The sequence below is a fragment of the Eriocheir sinensis genome, unplaced genomic scaffold (genome assembly GCF_024679095.1).
Source record: "Eriocheir sinensis breed Jianghai 21 unplaced genomic scaffold, ASM2467909v1 Scaffold744, whole genome shotgun sequence".
Taxonomy (NCBI): Eukaryota; Metazoa; Arthropoda; class Malacostraca; order Decapoda; family Varunidae; genus Eriocheir; species Eriocheir sinensis.
The window spans coordinates 25,001-49,363 of NW_026112103.1; the positions used below are offsets into that span (position 1 = coordinate 25,001).

Genomic DNA, 24,363 nt, shown 5'->3' on the forward strand with positions numbered 1-24,363 from the left:
CCACGGTTATGGTAGATTTTACATGACAAGGTGAGCAGTGACTGGGCTTCGTTCCCCTAGTAATTCATTTATGTGTAGAAATACATAATTTATCAAGTCCTCCTTTGGTCGTATACAATGAACTGTACTTGCGGGAAGTGCCCCAGTATTCAGGTGGATTGCAAAGACATTTTACCTTGAGCTGGGCAAGTGATCCTTTTCTTTTATACGAGCAGGATATGTTGAGTGCGGAGGGTCTTGAATGTATATCTGTTAGGGCAAATGTAGTTTAGGGATGGGGAAATAATGGTTCTTACAGACCCCTGAGGATTTCTTTGACAACATGAGTACTGCCCAAGAATTGACGGGGAGTTGGATGGCTTAGAAGTGAGCAGTGGCTGGGCTTCGTTCCCAGAGTTACGGTAGATTTTACACAAGGTGAGCAGTGATTGGGCTTCGTTCCCTTAGTATGTTATTTATCTGTGTAGAAATACAACTTATCAAGCCTTTAGTTGTGTATGTTGTTTACTAAACTAGGCATGCAGGAATTGCCCCAGTATTGTTGAATTGCAAAGCCTTTTTAGCTAAAGCTGGGCAAGTGACAATTCTTATTTACAAGCAGGATATACTGGGTGTGGAGGGTCTTGAATGTATATCTTCATTAGGGCTAATGTAGTTTAGGGATGGGGAAATAATGGTTCTTGCAGACCCCAGAGGATTACTTTGGCACCTCGAATACTGCCCAAGAAATGACGGGAGTTGAATGGCTAGAGGTGAGCAGTGGCTGGGCCTCGTTCCCACGGTCACGGTAGATTTTACATGACAAGGTGAGCAGTGACTGGGCCTCGTACCCATGTTATGTTATTTACATGTCATGCCGAAAAAGTATCGAACCTTAATTTAATTATGTATGTTGAACTAGGCTTGCAGGAAGTCCCAATTTTTTTAGTTCAGTTGCAAAGCCTTTTAAACTGACGCTTATAATTCTCAAGCATGATATATTGGGTGTGGAGGGTTTTTGAAGGCTATTTACTAGGGTAAATATTATTTAGGGATGGGCTCTTGCAGACCCCTGAGAATGGATGGGATTTGAGATGGTGAAATCCAACTATTGTATTTGTGGGAGATTTGGCTGAGTATGGTCGGAGGTGGATGTATTGACTCTCGTCAACCAAAAGGTATTAAGGTGTGATGCAACTTTCAGAAATTTGCCTATGAGAAAAGGATGGAGGTGAATAAGTGGTAATTAACACTAGGTGCAGTTGTTTAGTCAGGTTGCATTGGAACAGGCAAAATTAGCCCAGCATGTGTTGGATAAACAAAGTTTATTTGACTAAATCTGGTGCACGGATCTGCTATATGATTTTAAAATTACACTTAGGCAAACTAAGCAATTTTATGAAATTGAGAATAAAGGATGGTATTTAGATAGGAATTATAAGTCTGGGGTGGGGAAGTAATTACTTGCAGGGTCCTGGTGCCTTCGGGAAAACTACAGGTCCGTCTGATGAAGCAGAGAACAGAAGTGGATGGGGCATGATGCACTGGCATGGGGGGAAAAGGATGAATTGACGAGACAGTTAAATCCGGATCGGTCGAATAATGAACCAGGATCGTTTTTTTTGGAACTGGCTTGTGTCAAGCTTCACATCCTCTAACAGGTAATTGGTTAGATGTGCTTATCATTGAGGGTAGCATACCGAGGGGAATAAGGTGGGTTATATATATTTTTACAGTGTAGCTACATAGAGTAGCAATTTAATACTTATGCTAGAGGCTAGAAACAGGTCAAAAAAATTTGCTGCACGCTTGCAGCAGCAGGGTGGGTGAGTCGAAGCACCCCCTTGCATATGCCCTTATTGATTGATTGCAGCAGGAAAGCAAAGCCTATCCTGTACCTGGAGCATGACAGTTCTCATGAGACTGGTAGGCCTAACATGTTAAATGGAGCCCAAAGAGGAAGATGAGGAAAGTGGAACTAAGGAAGTGGGATGCTTTAAGGTTTAAGGAAAGGGTGGGGAAAATAAACTACTTGCAGAATCCTGAAACAATCGAAGCTACGGATTAAGACCACTGAAAGATGAAGTGGTTGAGGTGAGGCGTTGATTGAACCACACTAGACTGATGACAAATACTGCCGATTGATGTCCAATTTAACCGCGTACAAGTTGTGGGTGCATCTGGTCGAGTGTCACTTCTGTAAACAGGTACTTGTCCACATGCAATACCAGTAAATTGGTGAACTTAACTTTTATCACTAATTCAATTTGTTGGCATGAGTGGCAGAATTTGCCCAGTGCATACAGTTGGAGTGCTAAATCTCTCCCACTTGGGTACAATTACATTCTCACCTGAAGGAGTCTTTATACAAGAGACATTGTGGTTTGTAAGATAAATGATTTTTGTAAGGGTTTATAGGGACAGGAGGGGTAACAGTACTTGCAGGGTCCTGAAGACTTCACAGAGGCCACAGTCCTTAGGTGAGCGTTGCTGTGTTCGCTGAATGGCAGTTTGCAAGTTGGTTGATCTTTGAAAGCGCAAGGATTTGTGACTGGCTGGCCTCACAGGTATTTATTTCTGAGATTGATGGCAGTATTCCATATTAGCTTTGTCATTTAGAATTTACATTTAAAGAGCATATTGTGGTTTATGTCTGTACAGTACATTGCAGAGCACATATTGTTCTAATGGCTTCAGTACTGCCTCAGCATGAAATTTAAGATATTAGTTGGACCTTAAAAGTTACAGTGCTTTTAATGGACCAGTTGGACCTTAAAAGTTACAATGCTTTTAATGGACCATATTGGCTATACAGGCAGTGTCACATGTGGCCACTCAACTGACCTTTCCATAGAGTTCAAGTTATAGACTAGAATGCGTCTGAGGCTGTCTCCGGAATACACAGCCATGGTGCCGCCATTGCTTCAAGCCGATGATTGCACACACTTCACTTCTACCCAATTTCCGTTTTTCTCCGTCGGATAGTAGAGTCAGGAAATCGGGTAGGGGTAAAGTGTGCAGTCGTTGGCTTGAAGCAGTGGCGGTACCAAGGCCCTGTATCCTGGAGGCAGCCTCAGACGCATTCTAGTACAGAACTTGAATTCTATGGAAAGTACTGCTTTGACAAGTCACTGACTGGCCACGTGTGGTGCTGCCTGTATAGCCAATACAGTCCATTTTAAGTGCCACTGGTTGTTGGCTTCGTAGTGGGAAAACGGGGAAGGGTGTTGATTATCTTTAAAGACTGCCTGTTGAGCATTGCACCGAACTTCTGCTGCTATTATGGTTATCTGTTCAGCATACCAGCATCGTACCATTGAACCTCCCATCGGGTAGAACAACTGCAAAGGTAACGTGATGTAAGTTACAATTAATTAGAAATAATACTGTTCAGCAATTTCTAAAGGATACTTGTTTTCACAATTCAAAGGGATGTAGCAATGGTTATATGCCTTTCCTGGGATGCAGAAGGGAGGATTGGGAACGTAATGATTTATTTATAGGTGCCACATCTAAGGAACACCCGTTTTTGGCCTGGCTTCCCTCTTGGTGGTGAAGGTTATTCCCAAGCTAACCAGCCATTGTTGCACCTGGAATCGTATAATGGCAAGCGGCAGGGAGGTAAATACACAAGAAAGCTAATACTAACTTTTGACGGCAGTAGTTTATTGGAAATTAATTTGCATCTTCAATGCGGAGAAAAGTACTAGGTATTCCTATGCAATAAATGCAATCTTGTAGCATTTTGGCTTTATGGCAATTCAATACTAAGTGAAAGATTAATTGAATATGGCTGAGGACAGGTTACTCTATGCACAGCTTAACTCGTTGATAAGTTATGCTTTGTGCTCAATTAACAAGGTTTTAGTCTTGACACTTAGATGATGACTTGTTCATGCATGTCAGTTGAATAATTTTTCTGTTTTGAATGCTTGCCAACAGTATACAGGATTTTCCTTCCTAAAGCACCCTGAAGGAACATGTAAATTGATGCTCTACATCAGAGGTGTCTCGTTTTAACTAGTGAGGTATGACCAGAACTGTATCGATATGGCTCTGGTCATTTTATATAGTATGGCTTGTTTCATTGTGAAGGTTCATTTTCATTTGACAATGTCTGCTCATGGTATGTAGTGCATGATGACAGGTAACTTAGCTTAGGAAACATTAATGAGTACTTACAGTCCGGGCTGTTGCATCTGGTGTTTCATACTGTGCAGTTTTACTTCAGTTAGTCTCCAGTACTGTCTGCACGTAGAGGTGAGCCACTGTGATGCAGTTACTCAGTTTATTATGAAATTTATAAAATGATAGTCTGCATTTGCCAGTTTTGCATTAATCTGTAAACTTGTGAAATAATTTTAATATTAGGCAAAGCCTTGCTAAGGAGCCACATTGTTCCTCCTAACTCCCCACCCTGCTCATGTGGGAATTGGGGTCACATTTAATGGAAGACAAAACATTATTTTGAGGTTAGGCATACTGTACTGATTTATGGTGTATCCCTTGGCATTTTGAATATGGTTTAACCTTTGATGAAGATTAGCTTGAGCTGAAAAGTCTTATGCTGTGTGAGGGGGCATGTATGCACCTTTTTCCAATTTGTTCATTTGTCTAACATTTCATCTGGATATAGCACTGGCTCTGTGCAAATGTTTTTTGATGCTAAATGACTTGCATAGTTATAAAGGAATGATATCAGTTTAACAGTAATTGTCTGCTTACTGAGTAGTAGCACTGGTGTTGGTGGTGTGCTTTCAGCTGTTGGCTTTGGCAAATACTTGACTTTGAAAACTGGATAAGTACATGACACATTATCCCAAACATAAGGAATTAGTAGATCAGTGCTATATAAATTTACTTGGTATACTCACCTTGTTTGCCACTACAATGCCTAACAAACAACAATTCAAGCAAAGTTCAGATTCGGGCCGATTTCCATAGATTGTAGTGAGGTTGGGGAGGGGGGGGCACAATTCACATGTTTCTTTTCAGGCTCGTCCTGAACTAAGGTTTCTTCTTGAAAATACAACTTGCGTCTGATCCATGTTGCAGCAGGCGAGGTAATCTTGGAGTTGCTTTGTAATTGTTGCTACAATGGTGTTTTGTGAAGTGTTGATTGCATATTAATTTTATTTAGGGTTGAAAGTCTATACATTAAGTACGTGAGGGTGGGAGGGGGGCAATTTGATTTTTATTTCCACAGTTTGAATTTCATCGTGATCGTCACTTGTTCATCGTTTACTCTTTCGTCATAATGAGGTAACCAGTTGTTCAGTTTATGGATGCATAAAACATTGATATTTTCAATATTAAGTGAAGAAAAGTATAAGGAGATTTAAAGTGAATGTAACTTGTAATTTAAAGCTTAAATGGGGAGGGTGTTAAATGTTCTACATATCTAATGTGTATTCGGAACTTCAAAATATCAATCCAGCACAGATAGGAGGGTGAGGGGCAACTAAAAGGTATCTTTTCAGTTCCCAGAAGTTATTGCTGTGGCTGGATTTACCCCATATTAATTGGTTATTGCTTCAAATAAGGTAACCAGTGTTGACAGTATACTTCATTTAGGATTTAGGAGGTACAAATCTTTCAATGATTGAAAATCATTCAAAAGCCTGTGTCAGTTTCAGTGTCATTAACAAAAACTTTAAATGATCAGCACCAATAGGAGGGAAAGATATTATTCTTGGGGGTGGGGTAGAACTAATTGTCTTTTCAGACTTTCGACTTCATTAACGCAACATTGCTACGAATGAGGTAACCAGCTTTGTACTGATGAAAAAATACTTGACTATCTTTTGGAAAATTTATCCTAAATTTGTGGGTGCACACGGGAGGGTAATTTTTTGAGGGGTGGGCGGGGCAACTAAGTGTTTCTTTTGAGATTTACAGATGTTTATTTGTTCATTATTGACTACAGTAAACATCAATTGAGAAAAACTCCAATTGAGGTAACTAGTATTGTTAATGTTCTACTTGACTTGCTTGGATGGGACTAATTCCTGCATTTGGAGATGGGGTGTGACCATTGTTTTTCAGACTTGGGGAATTTTCATTTGCTCAGTATGGTTTTATTGTACATTCAATTCTCAGAATAGTATTGAATGGTTAATCCACTTGATTTCATTAACTGACATCTATTGAATTAGCTCAGAATCTAATGTCTTCTGGCATTCAGTAATTGAATGGAGTTCCTTTACTCAATGAGATTACCACTTATTTAATTGGTCTGATTTACTGTGGATTTACTAGGGAATTCAAATTCTAAAAGTTACGATTAAAATATTTAGTAGATCTTGCATAGATTTTACATTGCTACTTTTTCTTTGGGGGGGGGGGGGCAACTAATGCTGTCTTTTCAGGCTGGCATGGACATAACACTTGTTCAACATTTGCTTTGCTCTACATCTTTTAATTAGTTTCTCCTAGAAGGTAACCTGTTTTCCGCCTGTGTTGATGATGTATAATTTTATTACCAAATTTAGTTCTGTGCTGAAAATATAGTTTAAAAAAATGAACTTATAATTGAGAAGATGATTTGGGGGACAGGGGGTGTGGCAGCTAAACATGTCTTTTCAGAATTCTCTGGTTTCATAAATACAACATATTCACTGAACATCCCGTAGTTGCTCCAGATAAGGTAACTCCTGATAATTTTTTTCTCTGGTATTTCAGTAGCAACAAGTTCTATGAATATAACTGAAATTTTACACAAATAATGGAAGGGCAACATTTTGGGGGGTGGACGGGTGGGGGCAACTAAGTCTTGTCTTTACAATTCTTCAGAGACATCATTTGCTCAGCAGTGGATTTATTATTCATCCCATTTATTGCTCCAAATGAGGTAAAAGTTTCATATTTAATCTCAGTTTTAGATTCCCAGTAACTTAAATAACATGAAGATTGAGAACTCAAAGGATTCTGTTTAGTATGTAAAAAAAATAATAATTTCACAAGTTTTAGTATGATCAAACTATCATGCTCTTTATGGATTTTGTTGACGATCAAACTGCCTCATTAAATAAATTTTTAACTACCACATTAAAGCAGTTAATTGATTTTGAATTTAAATAACTAAATGTTGGTAGTAGATAGGTAGGATGTTTATTTGTAGGTGCTTGAGGAGTAGAGGATGCAGCATTCGGTGGGAAAAGTAGCACCATTTGGCCAATGACTTCAGTGTTAATAAGGTAGGAGTTATAAGCTGTCTTATTAGTTCTACTGTATTGATAAGTTGTTGGTGTTGCGTATTTTTATAATGATTAGATAATAGTGGTGCGTATTTATATAATGATTAGATAATAGTGGTAAATGTTGCAATGGCATTGATATATTAAATGAAGTGCACCATTAATGGAGAGTAATCATGATATTAATTACTCATGAATTTTATGCCTTGTTTCAGATTTGCACTACCTACATTCAGTGAAGATTCTTGACCTACATTGTTAGGTGTTCTTTTATTGTTGAAAATAGTACTGCTTATATATAAATAAGTTTGTAATGGTAAAGATTTAAATAATGTTACAGGAACTATATTATTGCTATTACTATGTGATGGTAGTTAAAAGACAAGCATGAGATACTTAAACTTGCCTGTGAATATGATGTTAATGATGTCATGTTGCCATACATTGCATATAGAAATATTCAGTTGCTTTGGAAGTTGCCCATTTGTTATTGGGAAAAAAAACTCAAGCATTTAGGAAAAAAACATTATCATAAACACTGTGAACTTAGAGGAAATGGAGCTTTGAATTATCATATTTGTTCATATCAAGTTTATCATTGTCATATAGACTGATAATTCAGTTGCTGGTCACTCTTCTCTCAGCTGTATAGTGGCTATCAAGAAGAGTGGGAAAGTGGGTGGGGCATTTCCTCTAAGTAAAAATTAAGTAATTTATAAACTAGCATCGTTCAAGGAATGTGTCACCGGCATCATCTTCAGGAGCATTTATCTAGTCTAGGTTAGTAAACTATTCAGTTTGTTTCACATATCAATATCTTTTTGAATAATTTATATTTTTTGTAAGCTATACCTCCTTGTAACTATTTTCTTATGTATGTTACAGGATTGTATTGAAGGGGAGGTAGCTGAAGGACTGATTAGCTGAAGGACTGATAGTTATCGTCAAGGAGAGGGAGAGAAGATGAAATCTAGCATTATAGCTGTCTGATATCCATTATATTAAGGTAAGTTGAACATTTTCCACCCACTTTATCAGGCAGAGAGAATTGGTAGGGATTACACTTGGGAATGAAAGTGGTTGATTTCAGTTCTGAAATGGTTGTCAGGCTAATGCCGATTGTTTTATTCTTTTCAATAATGAGGATTGTATAAGAAAAAGCGTCATCCGTTGATACATCTGCAATAAATTTCATGCAAGGTATTTAAAAAAAATAGGCAAAATGTTTTCTCTTTTTCCAGGTAAAGAGATGGGGATAAAAAACAGGATGCAAGTTTTCTACCAAAGTTGAACAAAGTTTAAAACTGATTTGGAAGACATGGAAAGGGATTTTGCAAGTAGATTGGTTTGCTGATAAATTTCAACATGCTAAATCATAAATGAAGTTGATTGTGGAATCAAGATTGCTCATGATAGATTTCAAGAAAATGGTTATGACATTGGAAATTTGGATGTTTAAGGAATGTAGGGCACATGGCTGCAAGGATGTATATTGAGCAAAGTGATAATCCAATCTTGTTCATGCTGCTAAAGTACGAAGTGTGGCCAGTTGTGATGACAGGGTATCTGTGGTGCGTTTTTAGTTTGGTTGATCCCTAGTGAAGTGATCAGTTGAATGGACTGGCTGATGCAGTCCAAAATTTCAACTTATTACAGAGGTGGCATGTAAAGCCTTGTGTGAATGAACAAAGGTCATGGAAGTGCTCCATTGTAAACATGAGTAGAGAATGGACAAGGAATTAACTAGGACACCCATAGCAAGCAGCTGCAGAATTGCAGTCCCCAGTAAAAGTGATCCCTGATGGGGAACTAACATCACAGATATGACCACAGGAAGGCAGTCTCAAATTGTAACTTTTATGCATTGAAAGACTATGGCATTAACAGTATTAATATGTGGTGTCACTAGATATGGTCACAGAGTATTATGGCACCATAGTGGTCAAATTGATCCAGGAAAAGTGGGTGGCATGGTAGTTCGGGAAGACATCTGCTGATGGGCACCGTTGCAGTCCGGGAAGACAGTCGTTGGTAAGCGCCATGGCAGTCTGGGAAGACATATGATGATCACCATGGCAGTGCAGGAAGACAGCAGTTGGTGGGCGCCATGGCAGTCTGGGAAGAAATCTGATGGGCATCGTGTCAGTCCAGGAAGACAGCTTTTGGCGGGCGCCATGGCAGTCTGGGAAGACGGCCAGCGTGATTGTCTGGGAAGGCAGCTGCTGCTGGGCGGCGTGGCAATCTGGGAAGACTGTCATCGCTGGTGGGTGCCTTGGCAGTCTGGGAAGACAGCCACCAGTTGGTGCCATGACAGTCCAGGAAGATGGCCACTGGTGGGTGTGGCAGTTCTGGAAGACAGCTGCTGGTAGGCATCATGGTAGTTTGGTATGATGGTCCTTCAGGTGATGTAGTGGTCCAGGAATACAGCTACTGGTGGGCAGCATGGTGGTCCAGGAAGACAGCCGCTGGTGTGCGGTGAAGCTGTCCAGGAAGACGGCCGCTGGTGGGCTGCGTGGCAGTCCAGGAAGACAGCCTCTGGTGGATGGCGTCGCAGGTCCGGTCTGGAAAGACAGTTGATGGTGCATGGCGTGGCGGTCCGGGATGGGAAGACGGCTGTTGGTGTGCAGCATGACGGTCCAGGGAGATGGCCATTGGTGGGCATCATGGTAGTCTGTGATGATGGTCCTTCAGGTGACGTAGTGGTCCAAGAAGACGACCACTGGTGGGCAGCATCACGGTCAGGGAGGACAACCACCAGTGGGCGGCGTCTCGGTCTGGGAAGACAGCCACTGGTTGGCAGCGTCGCAGTCCGGGAAGACAGCCGCTGGTAGGCGGTGTTGCAGTCCAGGAAGACAGCCACTGGAAGGCGGTGTCGCAGTCCAGGAAGACAGCCGCTGGTAGGCGGTGTTGCAGTCCAGGAAGACAGCCACTGGTAGGCTGTGTTGCAGTCCAGGAAGACAGCCACTGGAAGGCGGTGTCGCAGTCCAGGAAGTGTTGCAGTCCAGGAAGACAGCCACTGGTAGGCAGTATCACAGTCCAGGAATACAGCCTCTGGCGGGCGGCGTCACGGTACAGGAAGACAGCCGCTGGTAGGCGGTGTTGCAGATGAGCGGCGTGGCGGTCCGGGAAGACAGCCACTGATGAGCGGCGTGGCGGTCCGGGAAGACAGCCACTGATGAGCGGCGTGGCGGTCCGGGAAGACAGCCGCTGACGAGCGGGGTGGCGGTCCGGGAAGACAGCCGCTGACGAGCAACGTGGCGGTCCGGGAATACAGCCACTGATGAGTGGTGTGGCAGTCCAGGATGACAGCCGCTGGCAGGCAGTGTGGCAGTCTGGGAAGACAGCCGCTGGTGGGCGGCGTTGCGGTCTGGGAAGACAGTCGCTGGTAGGCGGTGTTGCAGTCCAGGATGACGGCCGCTGGTAGGCGGTGTTGCAGTCCAGGATGACAGCCGCTGGTAGGCGGTGTTGCAGTCCAGGAAGACAGCCGCTGGTGAAGGCGGCGCGGTCCGGGAAGGCAGCCACTGTGGGCGGCGTGGTGGTCCAGGAAGATGGTCGTGCAGCGTGGTGGTCTGGGACATTCGTTGTTGTTGGGCAGCGAGGTAGTCCAGGATGATGGCAGCTGATGGGCGGCATGGCAGTCCAAGATGATGGATGCTGGTGGTCTGGGAAGATGAGCACTGGTGGATAGTGTGGCGATCTGGGACGAGGGACGTTGGCGTGCAGCGTTGCAGTCTCCGACGACAGGCGCTGGCGGGCGGCGTGGCAGTCTCAGACGACAGGCGCTGGTGGGCTGCATGGCAGTCTCAGATGACAGGCGCTGGTGGGCTTCGTGGCGGTCTCGGATGACAGGCGCTGGCGGGCGGTGTGGCGGTCTCAGACGACAGGCACTGGTGGGCAGCGTGGCGGTCTCAGATAACAGGCGCTGGTGGGGAGCGTGGCGGTCTCAGATGACAGGTACTGGTGGGCGGCATGATGTTCTGGGACAGCAGATGGTGGTGGCGCGACGAGGGACGCTGGGCAATGCAGTGGCCTGGAAAGATGGACACTGGTGGGCGGCGTGGCAGTCCAGGACAACTAACACTGGTGGGTGGTGTGCAGGTCCAGGATGACAGACGCTGGTGGGGGCCACGGCGATCCAGGGCTACAGGTTTGGTGGGGAGCGTGGGGGTCCGGGACTACGGTCGCTGGTGGGCTGCGTGGCGGTCCGGGACGACGGATGCTGGTGGGCAGCGTGGTGGTCCGGGGCGACAGATCTGGTGGGCAGCGTGGCAGTTCGGGGCGACAGATCTGGTGGGCAGCGTGGCGGTCTGGGACGATGGACGCTGGTGGGCAGGGTGGTGGTCCAGGACGACAGACGCTGGTGGGCAGCGTGGCGGTCCTGGACAAAGGACGCTGGTGGGCAGCGTGGCGGTCCGGGACGACGGACGGTGGTGGGCAGCGTGGCGGTCCAGGACGATGGACGCTGGTGGGCAGCGTGGCAGTCCGGGGCGACAGATCTGGTGGGCAGCGTGGCAGTCTGAGGTGAAAGATCTGGTGGGCAGCATGGCGGTCTGGGGTGATGGACGCTGGTGGGCAGCGTGGCGGTCCGGGGCGATGGACGCTGGTGGGCAGCGTGGCGGTCCGGGACAACGGACGCTGGTGGGCAGCGTGGCGGTCCGGGACAACGGACGCTGGTGGGCAGCGTGGCGGTCCGGGACAACGGACGCTGGTGGGCAGCGTGGCGGTCCGGGACAACGGACGCTGGTGGGCAGCGTGGCGGTCCGGGACAACGGACGCTGGTGGGCAGCGTGGCGGTCCGGGACGACGGATGGTGGTGGGCAGCGTGGCAGTTCAGGACGACGAACGCTCGTGGGCAGCGTGGAGGTCCGGGGCGACGGACGCTGGTGTGCACCGTGGTGGTCCGGGGCGACAGATCTGGTGGGCAGCGTGGCAGTCCGGGGCGACAGATCTGGTGGGCAGCGTGGCGGTCCGGGGCGACAGATCTGGTGGGCAGCGTGGCGGTCCGGGGCGACAGATCTGGTGGGCAGCGTAGCGGTCCGGGGCGACAGATCTGGTGGGCAGCGTGACGGTCCGGGACGACAGAGCAGCGTGGCAGTCCAGGACGCCAGCTCAGCTGGGCAGCGTGGCGGTCCCGGCCGACAGATCTGGTGGGCAGCGTGGCGGTCCGGGCCGACAGATCTGGTGGGCAGCGTGGCGGTCCAGGACGACAGATCTGGTGGGCAGCGTGGCGGTCCAGGACGACGGATCTGGTGGGCAGCGTGGCGGTCCAGGACGACAGACGCCGGTGGTCAGCGTGGCAATCTGGGACGACAGACCCTGGTGGGTGTTGTGGCGATCTGTGACGACAGATCTGGAGCGCAGGGTGGCAGTCAGGGATGACGGACGCTGGTGGGCAGCGTGGGTTCTGGTACGACGGACACCAGTAGGCAGTCTGGCGGTCCGAGATGACAGATGCTGGTCCGCAGCCTAGTGGTCCGGGACGCCAGAGCTGGTGGGCAGCGTGGCGGTTCGGGACGACCGACGCTGGTGGGCAGCTTGGCGGTCCGGGACGACAGAGCTGGCGGGCAGTGTGGCGGTCTGGGATGACAGATGCTGGTGGACAGCGTGGCAGTCTGGGACGACATGCTGGAGTGCAGCATGGTGGTGGGCAGCGTGACAGTCCAAGATGATGGTGGTGGATGATGGTGTGGCAGTCCTGGAAGACTGGCCTAAGGGCGGCATGGCTGTTCTTGAAGCTGTTTCTTCCAGCAGCAGCAGCAGATGTGTCTTTGGGCAGTCCAAAGATGACAACCCATTAGGTGGCATGTTGGTACAGGAAGACAGCCACTGTGGCGATCCAGGAAGACAGCTGTATTCGTTGTTGATCTCTTGGCCATACCCTAGCTGACTGCATGGAAGAAAGAAGAAATGCAGTCCAAATGGAAAGGTTTGTTCCTCTTCTTTTTGCAATTAAATTTTTGGAAGCCTTTTGCTCTATCTTGATTATAATGTTTTTTATATTACTTCAAGGTATGAGTTTTCATTTTCTATGTACTTGTTTTCCAGATTATGAAAAAGTGGTGTTTTCGCAGAGTAGATCTTCGTACCAGCAACAAGAGCTGTTATACAATGGTTAGTTATTTTTCACATTTAAACGTAGTTGAACATACTATGGAACATTTCATCCTGTATTAATGAAATGGGAGGTAAGTGTTGGATGTAGAGACTTACAATTTTCTGGCTTTTTTTTTTTCCAGGTCTGAGAATGGATTCATTAGTCCAGTGGTGAAGTGGTCACCTCAGATGTAAACAGGTTAGATATATTGATCAGTGTTGTCATTTGTTGATGGCTGATTGTAATTATCAATAAATGATAATGTGGGAGGGGTTAGAGGGATCTAGAAAGGGTTAATAAGAAAATTGGGACCTCCTTGGTGAACCTGACTAACTGAATATTGAACTTGGGTGTGTTGACGGGATAAACTGCATTATCAAAGGAAAGGGAAAGAAAGGAGCTCTGGAACAAGCTTAACTAAATGGAGAATAGGTTAGGAATATTAAATTATTATTTCAAGTAAGCAAATCTAAGATGATGAGAAAGATATCTCTGAAAACAGGTTTTGGGTTAAACCAAAAGCCAAAGCCTGAATACTTGGTTTGTGGTACTACATGGTTTTGGAGAAGTAAGTTGTGCAATAGATAAATTGTCAGACCCCAACTAATCACCAAAACATATTTGAAAAACATAATCGGAGCAGAGTTGGGAGAAATATCTAACGGACTTTTAGCTGAGATAGAAAAAAAAAAGATTGAGAAGTCATGGTAAAGAGAGCAAGAACATAGCATGGTTGTATGAATCTCGTTTATGAGTAATGAAAATCTACATTTTCTGGAGATTTTGGTTGGTGATCACCAAGTAATGAATAGAGTGAATTTATGACTTAGGGATATTGAAGATTTTTCGTGGTTGAAATATACCATTTTATTAAATTCCATGACACCTTATATATCGTGTTAGAAAGTATTGGCAAGCAGTAATAAAGTGCATTCCATGCACCAGGAGCACTTGCAGAAATTTTTTTGTGCATTACATTTTGTAATCAAGTTTTGTAATTTGATCTAAAAAAAAAAAAGATAAAAAAGAAAAAGGCTGTAAAGAGAGTGGCTGTAAATTGATAGTTGTGATTGCAATAGGAAGGGAATTGTTATTGTTAGAAGCAGAGTAGGATGTTGAATATGACTAGTGTTAGGTATCGCAGTGACAATAAAGTCTTCATCACCATTGACGTCATGAAAGAAGTTGGGTTGTCATCGAGGAGGGAAGGCTAGGAGCGGTCAGAAACCAATATGTAATGTCAGTTAGAGCAAAACAAGATACAGATGAATGTTGAGAGTAATCAAAGTGAATGGGTGTGACCATCATTGGTCTCCACTGAGGAAAAAAAAAAGTACACAACTAGTACTACCAAGTATCTCGTCTGTCATTGAGACATAGGTGTGGTCGACAAAACAAAGCTTTGTCTCTAATCAAAGATAGAAAGGGTGGTGGTCATCGAACAGTGAGAGGAGAGGCTTGGGTGTCGTTGCTCATCAAAGAGAGGGTGCGGCCTAATCCTCATTGAAGAGCAGAGGATGGACTTCGTCATCATTGGTCTCTGACAAGAGAGAAGGGGATGGCATGGTTGTCAGTCATCGAAGAGAGAAGAGGATGGGCAAGGTCATCGTCGGTCATCGAAGATAGAAGAGGATGGGCATGGTCGTCGCCGGTCATCGAAGAGAGAAGAGGATGGCATGGTCGTCGTCGGTCATCAAAGAGAGAAGAGTATGGGCATGGTCATTGTCGGTCATCGAAGAGAGAAGAGGATGGGCATGGTCGTCGTCGGTCATCGAAGAAAGAAGAGGATGGGCACGGTCGTCATCGGTCATCGAAGAGAGAAGAGGATGGGCACGGTCGTCGTTGGTCATCGAAGAGAGAAGAGAATGGGCATGGTGGTCGTCGGTCATCGAAGAGAGAAGAGAGTGGGCAAGGTCTCATCGGTCATTGAAGAGAGAAGAGGATGGGCATGGTCGTCGTCGGTCATCGAAGAGAGAAGAGGATGGGCATGGTCGTCGTCGGTCATCGAAGAGAGAAGAGGATGGGCATGGTCGTCGTCGGTCATTGAAGAGAGGAGGATGGGCATGGTCTTCGTCAGTCATCGAAGAGGTTGGGCATGGTCGTCATCGGTCATCGAAGAGGATGGGCGTGGTCGTCATCGGTCATCGAAGAGGATGGGCGTGGTCGTCTTCGGTCATTGAAGAGGACGGGCGTGGTCGTCACCGGTCATTGGAGAGAAGAGGATGGGCACGGCGTCAGTCTCGAAGAAAAGAGAATGTGCTGGGTTGTCGATTCTCGAGGTGAAAAGAGGATGGGGGTGTCTGCCATAAGAAGAAAGAAGACTAGGCGTGATTGTCGTCACTCATCAAAGAGACAAGAGGATGGGCGTGGTTATCATGGGTCGCTTTGGTGCTGCCTGCATATGAAGTGATCCCTTGTGTCTGCCCTCACAAGAAAGGATTCTCCTGCCACCAGATTTTAAGAAGTGGGTGTTTTCAGTTCTCGTAGAGAAACTAGTTTAAGATTATTAGTTCATTCTGTTTTGAGTGAGGTTTCTTTGTCATAGTTGGCCATTGGAGTTATTAATGAAGCTATGTGGACTATAATGATTGTGAATATTAAAGCAACAGCTGGAGGAGATCTCATCGGTGCAAGTGCTACCAAGTCATGTGGAGTACAGGAAACATGTCAAGCAGGATTGTGAAGCAGTATTTTTGTTTATACTGCTGCCTATATCAGAATAGTACTGCCTAAACAGAGTAGTAATGAGGGGGAACAGTGGTTTGGGAACCAGTTTCCTCCAGAGTAATCATAGAAATTGAATTTGATTTACATGTTGCTACACCTTAAAGGATCCTTGGGAAGTGGGGAGTGTTAAGAAATGGTGAATGACCGTGGCCGTGAAACTGACAACTAAGTAATTCTGGATGACTGTGAAGTTCGGTTATTTGCACCCTTATAAAAATTGCACGAAGTGAAAGATGGTTATGATGGAAACTACAAATTTTCTCCAGAGCAACTGCAGGCAGAGCTTGGTTATGATGGAAACTACAAATTTTCTCCAGAGCAACTACAGGCAGAGCTTGATTTACATCAGACCACTGTAACATCAGGAATCTTCAGGAGGAAGTGGGCCAGTTCGTGTCAGGAAATGGTGAACGTCTGAAGCCGTGAGACTGACAACGAAGCAATTCTGGATAACGGCGAAGTTCGGTTACTTGCACCCTTAATATATATTTTAAAAAAAGCTGACATAGTCTAGTAAGGTTTAAAGACATTGATGTATCAACAGAACTATACATCAAAACTATAGAGGAACATTGCAAGACTATGATGTATGAACAGAACTATAGAGGAACATTGCAAGACTAATTGAAATCTGGAATGAAATGGCAAAGGAATCTTGCTGGGTTGCACATGATAGAAATATGCCTAAACTAAGGGTAGCACGTGTTTGAAAGACTGATGAATCTATTGGAAGTCGCTCCCGTGCAGAGGCCAAGGGCTTGGATTGGACTGAAGTGAGTCTGCCTGAGAGATGCTCTTCAAGGTGCTGAAGGTAAGTGAACCCTTAGTCTTGGTAAGTATGGATTATATGAATAAGCATTGACTTATGCAAGTTCACTAACTCGACACTCCTCCCTCCCCCAACTTCATTAGTATTACGCCGTAAGTGTGACTGGAATGGACCAGGCTCTTCAAAGAGGTTGGCTGTCTCCCGTGGATTGCTCCACCGGGAGAGTGGGCATGTATATCTGGGTTTGCCGAGGTGCTGAAGATGGAGACTTCTGGGGTTTATCCTGATGAGTTCCAGCACTCAGTTGTGAAGGGAATTTTGCTTGAAATGTTTTTCAAATACAACTTTAGTAAGCATATCAATTGTCTCCCATTGCAGCCTTTCATATCTAATGTTCATCCTTGATTTCATTTAAGATTGTACAACTTTAGTAAGCATATCAATTGTCTCCCATTGCAGCCTTTCATATCTAATGTTCATCCTTGATTTCATTTAAGATTGTCAATAAAGGCAATGTGCCGAAAACTAGCTTCCTTAAAATGTAAGATTTATTAAAAGTTGTATTAAGTTTTGTACATGCTGTATTTTGTTATTTCAGAATATAATAAATTGAAGTATGGATATTACTTTTCTCTAGCCTTGCAGTAGCAATAGGCGAGTAGGAACTGACACCTAATTGGTCCAGAAGCCAGCTTCCTTTGGCAACTTCCCTTCAGGGTAACACTGGTGTGAAACCCCAACCTTTTTTCATACAATCAATCTGCTCCCATAGTTGGGGAGGAGGGTTGGAGTGGCTTCTGGGTCAATTTAGTGTATGGTAACTGAAGATGACTGAAGCGTTCAGAATCTTTAACTGAGGCACTTTGATGTAGGGATGTATCCTCAACCTTTCCTCCTCCATTCACTCCCTCTGCCTGATCTATGTGTACTGCTGGGGCCTCATTCACACACGTCCTCCTTGCATTAAAGGGTACAGTAATCCCTCCTGTCAGCTTTCTGTGCCAAAGAAATTCATATTTGACAAGGCTTTTGTAGGAGTTATATGCTTTTCTTGGGGTAGTTTTATGACCATGGTGGTAGTTTGACCCTTCTTCTGTGCCTTGAACCTACCAGAACACTCACTAGAACCCAACTGACCTTTTTACATTTTGGAAATAGTAACATGAGAGGCAAAAGCATCTCTGAGAATAACAACCATTGCCCAAGTGTATTTATATTATCTAAAGACATCCTCTATTAGAACCAAAGAGGACCAGAAGACCTCAATTTTAACAGAATACAAAAGACTTTATTTACTATACTTATAACATTATTTAGCCTGAGGGAGGAAAAAATCTTGATAACAGGCTTTATAGGCATCATCTTTGCCATCACCCCTATAACATTATATAGCCTGAGGGAGGAAAAAATCTTGATAACAGGCTTTATAGGCATCATCTTTGCCATCACCCCCATCATCATCTTCAAGAGGCTGTGGCAGAGGAAAACAGCTGATCTTCTGGTCGCCAGCAGATGCTCCTCCTCACTGTGGCTCCATTTATTCATCACTACAAGGCCCTTCCCTGGTTATTATGGCGCCATCAACACTTAATTAAGGTAAAGGAATGACTGGAGGGCGAGGTGATTTCCACGTGTTAATTCTCGCATAAAAAAAAAAACATGTAACATTCACGAGTATATCACGAGAATATTGGGTGGTTCATTACCAGTGTTGATGTAGATGGGATTTCTTCGTCTTAACATCACATTAATATTTTGCAGTATGTATTTCTACGCATAATTTACAATATAGTATAATCAACATATATAAATGCCTATATACTGTATAATTTATACATATATATATAATTTACAATACAGTATAATCAGCATATATAAGTGCATCTATACTATTGTATATATATATATATATATATATATATATATATATATATATATATATATATATATATATATATATATATATATATATATATATATATATATATATATATATATATATATATATATATATATATATATATATTATAATTTACAATACAGTATAGATGCACTTATATATGCTGATTATATTGTAAATTATGCATATAAATACATACTGCAAAATATTCATATGCTACTACTGCAAAATATTCACATGTTCTGTGAAGCAAAATAAAGAATGGCAATATCAGGACAATACTACAATTTCTGTAAACATAATTCTAATTGTCCTTAGCATAACAACAAACCCACAAAATAAGGCAAGGAATTGAAAAAAAAACTATGTTGGTGAATTTTAAGGAAGCTGCAGCATATACTTGAATAAAACATTACAATCATCAAACCTTACCACCCATTTCTGAGGTAGGGAGAGCACAAACATTAATATCAAAATGGGCTTGCAATTGCAAGACTTGAAAGATATTGAAATTAAGTAGGCGTAACTTATGCAGCTAGTAAAACGTTCATCTCTCTATTAATCCTTTTTTCCGTCCTCTTGGTAACAAATAATGCATAAGTTGGTTTCAAGCACATAGTGTACAAAAAGGTTTGGATACTGAGAAAATTTAATCCTTATTCATTCATAACATTAATCCTATTACAAGGAATATGATGAAACAATATCAATGGGCTAGCAATTGTAACAAACAGTCAAAATATATTAGTAGAAATGATGGTTGTGTCGCCAGATGTTCACGGGAAAAAGTGTAGAGACAGCGGCGAGATGAGTGAAATGCTGACTCGGGACGCCTGCTGGAGGCCCTTCTGGTGCAGGGTTGAGCAAGGAGGAGAAAGGGACAGTAGCAGGGTAAGAGAGGAAACACGGCGCTGTTCACACTGCCGTTACCACCAGGACCGACCGGAAGGAGTAACCCGACTGTACCCGCAAATGCGTATGTATTATAGATTATCATTAGTGTCATACTAGCCATATTGATTGTACTGGCCACTTATTATGAATGCCTGACTAGCCTTGTTCATTGTACTGGTCACTTGGCTTACGAGCCGTGCTCATTGTATGTTTTAATGTAGGTTATCTGATATCTCGCCTGACGTGTACTTCTATGACTAGCCTATAACATGTTAATGACGGTTAGCAGTGTTTACTTGCTCTGCCGTGATAATAATAATGAAGAGATTGTGCGTCGTTGTTTCCGTATTGTAACGCATATGACGTCCATCTTTCAGGTTTGACCACTATTCAATAAATGATGTGAGTTCGACGCAGTTGTATCAGTCACCTTAACTACTCACTTAAATAAGCGCTGGTCATCATCGCGCTTACAGTCAAACGCATGGGGTTAGTGTGTCAGGACAGGATGTGTCGAATGCGGGAGAGTGTGTAGTAAAATTCTACGGTTTACACGTGGGTTTAGTTGACGTGTGTGAGTTAAGTGAGGAGTGAGTAACGATCGAGAAAGAATAATGTGGTGTGTTTACAGTGTGTGTACGTGTGTGTGTGGAACGTCAACTTCGGAAAGCCTCTCCCTTGACTGATTCATATAGACTCTTTCATGTGAACCGTTCATCCAGGATCTCCAGGGCCACTACGAGGCCTGGTTCTGCCGGGAGCGCCATGCAGTGAGCTATCAGTAGCTGCACCTCCCCGTCGCAGTTGGTTTATAGCTGATTGAGCTTATGCATGGCTGAAGCTGACGTGTCGAGGACAAACTCCTGGAACTGCCTCTTGAATGCCCAGTAGTTCTCAACGCTGCCAGCACGGTGAGTGGGAAGCTTCGCTTGCATCATATGGACCGTTTCTACATAGAGCATGCAAGGATAAGAATAAATGGAGGCTCTTCTAATGTGGTAATCATTATATGGGAAAGTTTTTAACCCTAGATTACTCTCGTTGTCCAGAATCCCGGCATGGGAGGTTAATTTGCGTCCCGGAAGGAAATCTGTCAGACGTACGGTGCTGTTCGGCCATGACATCTCGGTTAGCATTCTGCCCTTGGTGCATGAGGTACGTTTGTGTTTTTCCCGGGCATAATTCCTGAACTATTCACAATTGTCCGGAATTCCAGACAACGGTAGTAATTCTGATATCAAGTATAATACTGGCATAAGCGCTTTTGAAGGTGGAACATTTCAGGGGATGTGTGAACTCCAAGTGTGGCACATTTCAACGCAATCCGCCAATACTGCCTGGCAGTGGTGCCTTCATTAGAGAAAGGTAGCATTTTTTGAGTTTCACCTTTTTTAATTTATTTTTTCGTAATGTTATTTTTGGGTAATATGTTAAGTTTATAGGTCATATAATTTAGAGTGTATTCTAGTTTAAGTAAAAAAAATTGTAATTAAACTTTGCACCATTATTATATGTGTTTTCAAGCCTGCAAAGTTTGTCCGGATTCGGACATTGATAGTAACCACGTTAGTCCAACAAGGATAGTAATCTAGGGTTGAGAACAGGCATAGATAGATACTGCCCATGGAATCTAGCCCCAACCACACTGAAATGGCTGCATTGCTGCTTAAGCAGTTTGAATTTAACTGACTGTACTAGTCCAAAACTATACTATGAAACAAAATTACAACTTAAGCAATGATTGTGGAAAACTACAATGTAATTAATCTACTAACCTTGTCAAAAGTTGGGCAGGAAAAAGCAAGACAAAGCCTGTGTTGACACTGTATATAGGTTTGAAGAATTCCAACCTTTTAGCCCAGGTATCACCAGCTAGTGACGCTCAACTTCAGGAGACTTTAGTTTTCTTCAACTGAAAATAATAATAATACTGTGACAATAACAACAAAATGCACAATAGCATTCATAGCTTTGGAATATTTAGGTCAAATATTTCATATTTTGGTAAATCTTAAAAATAGCAGCTCCTAGTAGGTGCACATTTAGGGCAGGGTGTGGTGGTAATTACAACATTTCTAGCACGTACGACGGAATTTTGACTAGTGGACAGGCGTGTTTATGTCACAAGGGGTGAATTTTCCACGCTGGCCTCACGATTTCTTCTAAGTCAATGGGCGATGAGACTGCGAGCTCCAGGGTGAAGAAAGGGAAGAGGTCAGGCGGAAAAATACACCCCTTGTGACAAAGACGCCTATCCGTTTGTCAAAACCCGTTATGCGTGCTGAAATGTTAATATTCTCAAGATTTACCCATATTTTCTTTACACTAATACACCCACATTATGGAGACAAGCTGCCAGCCAGCATTTTGAGATTCTGTAAGTACAAAACAGCAAATGCTAAACAAAGATTGGCAAAGTCAGTCAACATCTGAGGTCCATACACGCAACCAGCTTTACTAACGATGGACCAAGACTTCAACTGCCTGCCCAGGGACACTACTAGGGTAACTGCAGCACAGAGACCTTCAAGAAAAGTTAGATCTGTTTCTGCCAGGGATCCCTGATGAGCCCATGTCCTACACTCACCTACTCCAAGGGTGACAGGGAGTAATTCTCTCCCTGGCCAGTTGAGCCACAATAGGAGTGGAGCACAGTGGAGGGGCGCTGGACTCCCAGGTAACCGTGCAAGAAGACAAGACATCCCCACAACACTGAGAACGCAAGCTGCCAGCATTTTGAGATAGTGTAAGTACAAAACATCACATGCTAAGAAAATTGGCAAAGTCAGTCACCGTCCGAGGTCCTTACACCCAGCCAGCAGCTTTACCAAGGGACCAGCAGGACTCTTCAAACTGCCTGATCAGGGACATCAACACTTCTCGAGCAACACACTCCTTAATAACCTATTATCATATAGATCTCATCATCGTCAACCATTCCTCGTGTCCAGCAAATCCACAAGCCCTTCCTAACACATTCAACACTGAAGTTGGAGAATACAATACAACAATATGTAACAACAGCCATAAAAGAGCAGAGGGGCAACTTACCTGCCTCCTTGAGTGTTGTTGGTTTAGCGCGCGCCGCACGGCGTTCGTTCGTAAGATTTACCCCCTAAATAGGGGGAGGGCCTTTGCTCAAAGGGGGCCCTGTAAGGGGGGGCGGGCAATTTTTGTGTGAGGTATTAATTTCATTGCTTCCTCCTTACTGCCTTATAGTCCTAACACAGTACTTATTCCGGCTTCCTCCTCCAATCTGCTATGCCACTCCTCTTCCCCAATAATTTCCACCACTGATGCCAATAGCTTTTGCCTCTCTTCTTCATACCTGTCACAGGCCACTATCAGGTGCTCTATTGTTTCCTTTTCCCCTATACACAAGCTGCAGTTTTGGTCCTGCTCGTCTCTGCTTCTCCCCTTAACTTCTAGAGTTCCGGACCTTGCTTTGAACAGCAGCTTACTCCCCCAGTCTCCCCGGTACCAATTTTCTCTTTCAGGCTTTTGTTTTCTCCTGTACCATTTTAACGTCGACTTTTCTGCTAGCGGCTGGATTTTGAAGCAACTGGCGACCATCTTATAGCCTTTTCCATTTAGCGTAACCCGTTTCTGGGTCATGATCTGTAGAGTCCCTTGATAGATGGAGTCCCGACAGCCTAAGATTTGGACGCCATTATTGGCCCTGTCTTCGCCGCGAGACCGTCGAGCCGCGAGACTGAAATTTAACATCACATTGTTATGTCTGCTACTGCTGTTATCAAGTTAGCAGCACCTCGGCGATCCTCTGTCAGATAGACTTGTTATTTTCTTCTCCATTTTTTACACCTGATTATTGTTACATTGGTACATGTCATACACCATCTGAATCGGAAAGATGTGCTGAATTTGAAACTGTAAACGAAAATCTAATGCAATAAAAAGTACATGAATGACAATGAGTTGAAGCAAATAAGGTGAACAAAAATGTTTATACGCTACAACCATGATTGATTGATAGTTTATTGTTGCAAGTAAAACAACAAAGGAGAAGGGAGGAGCATGCCATCCCAACCCCCAGGCAGTACAGTGTGATTATACAACTAAGGATACATGTCACTCACCGTGGCGAGAGAATGGAGTTGAACTCTCTAGTCTATTTATATATATATATATATATATATATATATATAGATATATATATATATATATATATATATATATATATATATATATATATATATATATATTTAAGTGTTAATTTGTTTTAAGTGTTGCATTCGCCGTACTGCGTCACCATCACAACCCACACTGCGTCACCATCACAACCCGTACTGCGTCACCATCACAACCCGTACTGCGTCACCATCACAACCCGTACTGCGTCACCATCGCATGATCGCAACCCATACTGCGTCACCATCGCAACCCGTACTGGGTCACCATCGCAACCCGTTCTGTGTCACCATCACAACCTGTACTGCGTCACCATCACAAACTGTACTGCGTCACCATCACAACCCGTACTGCGTAACCATCGCAACCCGTACTGTGTCACCATCGCAACCCGTTCTGTGTCACCATCACAACCTGTACTGCGTCACCATCACAAACTGTACTGCGTCACCATCACAACCCGTACTGCGTAACCATCGCAACCCGTACTGCGTCACCATCGCAACCCGTACTGCGTCACCATCGCAACCCGTACTGCGTCACCATCGCAACCCGTTCTGTGTCGCTATCGCAACCTGTACTGCGTCACCATCACAAACCGTACTGCGTCACCATCACAACCCGTATTGCGTCACCATCACAACCCGTATTGCGT

General features: G+C 44.0%; 3 long non-coding RNA genes across 3 annotated transcripts in view; 2 read left to right on the plus strand and 1 right to left on the minus strand.

Annotated features, from left to right (window-relative positions):
• Window positions 1-8,185, plus strand: part of LOC126994193 (uncharacterized) — a 9,357-nt gene extending 1,172 nt beyond the window's left edge. Inside the window, exons 1-3 of the long non-coding RNA XR_007748883.1 lie at window positions 1-7,175; window positions 7,391-7,955; window positions 8,061-8,185. The exon at window positions 1-7,175 is cut by the window's left edge and continues 1,172 nt beyond it. This is a non-coding gene — a long non-coding RNA (uncharacterized LOC126994193). The remainder of the gene's footprint in view (window positions 7,176-7,390; window positions 7,956-8,060) is intronic.
• A 7,363-nt stretch (window positions 8,186-15,548) lies between these two features.
• LOC126994194 (uncharacterized) lies at window positions 15,549-17,386 on the plus strand. The gene is made up of 2 exons (XR_007748884.1): window positions 15,549-16,807; window positions 16,909-17,386. It is a non-coding gene; the product is annotated as an uncharacterized LOC126994194 (long non-coding RNA).
• A 2,908-nt stretch (window positions 17,387-20,294) lies between these two features.
• LOC126994196 (uncharacterized) lies at window positions 20,295-23,266 on the minus strand. Its single transcript, XR_007748885.1, has 3 exons — window positions 22,611-23,266; window positions 21,335-21,471; window positions 20,295-20,508 (listed from the first exon to the last, which is right to left on the minus strand). It is a non-coding gene; the product is annotated as an uncharacterized LOC126994196 (long non-coding RNA).
• Window positions 23,267-24,363: the final 1,097 nt, after the last annotated feature.